We start from the raw sequence: 4,696 nt of genomic DNA, 5'->3' as shown, positions 1-4,696 counted from the left end.
GTTAACAACTGTCTGTAACTCAAGTTCCAGGGGATCTGACTGCCTCTTCTGTCCTCCGCAGGCATTGCGCAACACGGGTGCACTACCTTACATGCAGGCAATACATGCATACACACAAAATAAAAATAATAACATTTTTTAAAAAAGGTAATTCTGGTGTTTCGTTTAATTTTGAGAATAGCTCATTACAATGTCTAGGTTAATCTCACAGCTTGTGATCCTATGCATCCAATGAATTATACCAAATAAATTAATGCCTTCATGATGATCAGTAAATAAGCATTTTCTTCCACTTCTACATGCCACCTGTCTTCACCATCTACATGAGAAGTCCTCATGCAAGTTAATGTCTATGATTACTTTATTTAAAAATAAGTCTTATAGAATGCTTATATATCAAACTAACCTAATTACTTTGTTTTTCTAAAAAGTCAGTCATATCCTTTGGGGCTATCTAGGGCCACAAGTAGAAAAATCTCAAATTCAGAAGGCTTGATTTAGAACTTTGATCCTAGACAAACATACCAAAATGTCGAAAAAGTTCAATGCACAAGATCAAAATCAGAACACTGATCATTATGCAATGATTGTCATTGATGTAGCCACAGTGACTTAACAATGGCTACAAGCCAAATCTAACTAGAGTTACAATATGATGCCATTGTAAGCATCTGAGAACTTTATCAGGACATCAATTTTTTCCTTAGCATGCAACCGTGAAGACTCCGTTTTATGACATAAAATGTTCTGTATGAAATTCACAAAAATTCAATAAAAAATTTTTTAAAACCTAGTAAAGACAAACCACATGGAATCATCTTCACAAAACACAAAATATTTGTTCCCTGGACCAGTGTTCAATATTATGAGTACACATCATATTATGGAAGAATATAAACATGAAAATTAATTACTTCAGAAGGGAATGTTTGACTCGTCCAATAACAAGAAAATGCAAAAGTGTGTGGGGACAAGAAACAATGTAAATCATCAAGAAAAGCCAACAGCAAGAATCCATTTACCAAGTGCTCCACTTGGGAGGCCGAGGCAGACGGATCCCTGTGAGTTCGAGGCCAACCTGTTCTCCATTGTGAATCCAAGACAGCTGGGGCTACGGGGAGACCCTGTCTCGAAAAGACCAAAAAAAAAAAAAAAAAAAAGTGTTTTTTTTTTTTGTTTTTTTTTTCTGGTCGGGTCACAGTAGCACAACCAGAGCTATGTACAAAGATAGGCACCAACCGAAAAGCGGAGGGAGAGTACCACCAATTAAAAAGAAGCTGCAAGACAGAAAAAGCTTGGACTACAGGTGCTTGAAGGCTGCTTTTTAAATTCAGAATTAAAAATCAAAATTATAAAATGTTGGTAAAAATGGATCAGTATTTTCAGGGCTGGAGAGGTGGCTCAGTGGTTAAAAGCAGTGGCTGCTCTTGCAGGGGACCCAGGTTCGATTCCCAGCATGCACATGGCAGCTAACAACCCTTTGTGACTCCAGTTCTGGGTAATCCAAAGCTGCCTTCTGATCTCCACAGGCATTGCATGACACAGGTGCACTTACATACCTACACTCATACATATAAAGTATGTTAAAAAAAAAAAAAGGATCAGTATTTCAGGAAAAATATTACTGCTTGAAACAAAGAAATATATTCTCTTTATATCAATGTTGGTGCTCTATCTTTTAAGTATTTATTTTATTTACAATTACATGTGTATGTTTGTATGTGCACAAGTCCAGTTGCCCACAGAGGCCAAAAGTGTTGGATCCCCTTGGAGCTGGAGTTACAACAGTTGTGAGCTGCTGAGCCAACGTGGGTGCTGGGATCCAAACTCAGGTCCTTTTAACCACTGAGCCATCTCTCCAGTTCATGTCTTTTAAAAAATGAATAAACAACATTCTCTTCATTAAAGCCAGTTGTGTTTCAAAGATTCTTCTTTCATAAGCATGTGACTTGCTAGGCTCCTTGGTCAGCTGCTTAAACTTTTGCTTACCTATTCCTCCCTCCCCTACTTTCAAAGAATCCAATCATTCTGCTTTATTAAAAAAAATTTGCTCAACCACACAAAATTCCTTCTCATACAAAATTATTTTTTTAATTTTTAAAATTTTTTCTAAGTCACATTTTATAGTTATGACTTTCTGCACTTATTATTGGTTCGTTTCCTTTCTTAAATGTACATTTTAAAATAATTCTTTACTAAAAGTCCTCCTAATATGGGAAACTTAGGTTCTCTCTGAAAAGGAGAGAACCTTTCCTAACTCTTGCTGAGCTTAGCTGAGGGTAGTGGAGGCTGGGGTCCTGGAAAATTCAACAGCCACCAAAGCCACCCCAAGCCAGGGGCTTTCTGGTTCTTGTCTCTCAAATTTGAAGAATGAAATTTCACAGACCATAGAGGGTGAGTTTTAGAAGTTCATTATAGATTCATAGGTTGAAGCTTAAGAGAGAAAAGGCAGAGCTCCCACAGAGCAGGAACCTTCAGGAGGGGGGACACCATGGAGCTGATAGCCTAAGGCCTTGTTAAAGGACTTCTGGCAGATTCTGGGTGAGGAATGAGGAAGGCGATGAGCTGGTGGTTGGTCCAGTTGGCCCAACCACGAGGTGTCCAGGTGCCTCCTCTGGGTTTCAGTCACACCCCTAGTGTCCAATTAAGGGTAAGAGATAAGGAACCTGGACTCTCTTCTGGCATTCATGGCCTCCAGCCAGAACATTCTTAAAACTGGTGCTTTGAGGTCCCTGCCCTACCTTTATATATATATATGTGTGTGTGTGTGTGTGTGTGTGTGTGTGTGTGTGTGTGTGTGTGTATGAGTGTATTGACTGCATGTGAGTAAGTGTACTAATGTCATGCAATGCCTGAGGTCAACTTCCATATGTAAATAGAATGCCTCACAAAGCATCTAACAGCCAAAGCTTTTACCACTAACCCCATGGTATAAATGCCTTAGTCTTCTCTTAATGGTCAGAGATTTGGGCTGCAGAGATTTGGGCTGCAGAGAATTGGGACACAGAGAGCTGGGTCTCAGAGAATAAAGCTGTAGCACAGACTAAGCCAGTCTTGAGTCTTGTGTCACTACTGGTGGCCCAATCTCTCCGGGGGGCAGCACTCCCTCATTACCAACTCATGGACATTCTAGCTTTCACTGTCTCCATACTTCTCCCATGGGGTTCAATGGCCAGTGGACCTCGCATCCTGAGGAAACGTACACAGGTAGAATAGGGACAGGATTCGGCAGGACAGCGCTTCTGCAGCAGAGAAGCTCCAGAGACACAGGACCTGAGCCGCCAGGAAAAGCCTGCAGGGCACCCGCCGCCATGGCCAGAGACGCCTGTGGCCAGACCCGCCAGTGACTAGCCAGGTGTGGCGGGGGAATGCCATTCTGGGAGTGCGTCCAGAGAGAGCGCGCACACCCCATATCTGGCGCCGAACGTGGGGCTTCTGAACCTCGTGGGACCCTCTGAAAAACCTGGAGCTTAGCCTCTGAACCTCGTGCCAGCTAGGAGCTGGTGCCCACAGAAACGCTAGAATCCGTAAGTATCCCTCCCACTCAGGAGGGTAATCTAATCTCTTCCTCTCTTCTAAAATTTCCTCCTTTCTCTTCCGGTCTAGAGATCCTCACGAGGGACCGCTAGGACCAGAGAAACAACTGACGCCTTCTGGCCAGGGCTACCCCCTGGTGTTTGCTAAAGGTCTCTCTGACCTCCTAGGAGGACCCCGACTGCCTGTACAGGTGTGGACAAAAGACCCCTATCTAGACATCTCTTTAATATCAAACCTGGTGACGCATCGGCCAAGTAAGAACCATTAGGGGTGGCCGCCAGCCTCTCAAATTTGCAGGCAGGTCTTGTGACTGGGATCCACTGTGATCCCCTGAAATTTTTATTTCAGGAACGTCATTTTGGAAACCGTCACTTCTCAACTTTTCTATCTAAACACTGTTAGAGAAAAATCCCCAAAGATTCCAGGGATCTCCACCTAAGCTTTGGAGTCAGGCAAATTCCTCTACCCTGTCCCCAAGCGTTCAGCAGCAGCTAAAAGCCAGTTCAGTGAAAATTCAAATTAGCTAACCCCTGCAGAGGGCCTGCAGCCAAAAACAGCTCTCAGACAGAAGATTTAAAGTGACACATTTTTTCTCTGCAGTCTCAGCCAAGGCGCTTCTGCCCTCTAGTGTCCGACTGCTGTAAAAACACCTAAAACAACAACAACAACAACAAAAAATCTTCCCTTTACAATAGGAAATTCTGTATCATGTAAAAAGAAGCTCCAAATTCGTTCTCTTAAAAACCTACTTAAATCTAGGAAATTAAAAATTTCAAAAGAAAAAAGCTTAAAATTTTGGAATAAGGTGTACCAATTTACACCCTGGATCATATCCGCAGACATATCTGATCCAGAGGTGTGGAGCTTTCTTTCACATTTGACATATAAGAAAAAAGCCCAAGAAAAACATGATTTTCCTCTTTCCTTTTTCCCAATAATGACAGCCATCCAGCAGTGCTTAAAAATCCCACCTAAAATTAAAGAAAGTTTACAGACACCAGAAAATAATAAAAGAGAGGAGGTTGTAAGTGATAAAAAAGACCCTGCAGACTGTCCAGTAGCAGATTCAACAAAAGCCAGACAAAATCCACCCATCAGTAAAATTAATCCTCACCCCTCTCTTGCTGATTCAACAAGCCCAGATACTAATGCCCAAATT

This window comes from Nannospalax galili, unplaced genomic scaffold, assembly GCF_000622305.1.
Source record: "Nannospalax galili isolate Female #2095 unplaced genomic scaffold, S.galili_v1.0 scaffold1229, whole genome shotgun sequence".
Classification (NCBI taxonomy): domain Eukaryota; kingdom Metazoa; phylum Chordata; class Mammalia; order Rodentia; family Spalacidae; genus Nannospalax; species Nannospalax galili.
The sequence above is the reverse complement of the archived record's forward strand: the minus strand, read 5'-3'. Positions refer to the sequence as shown.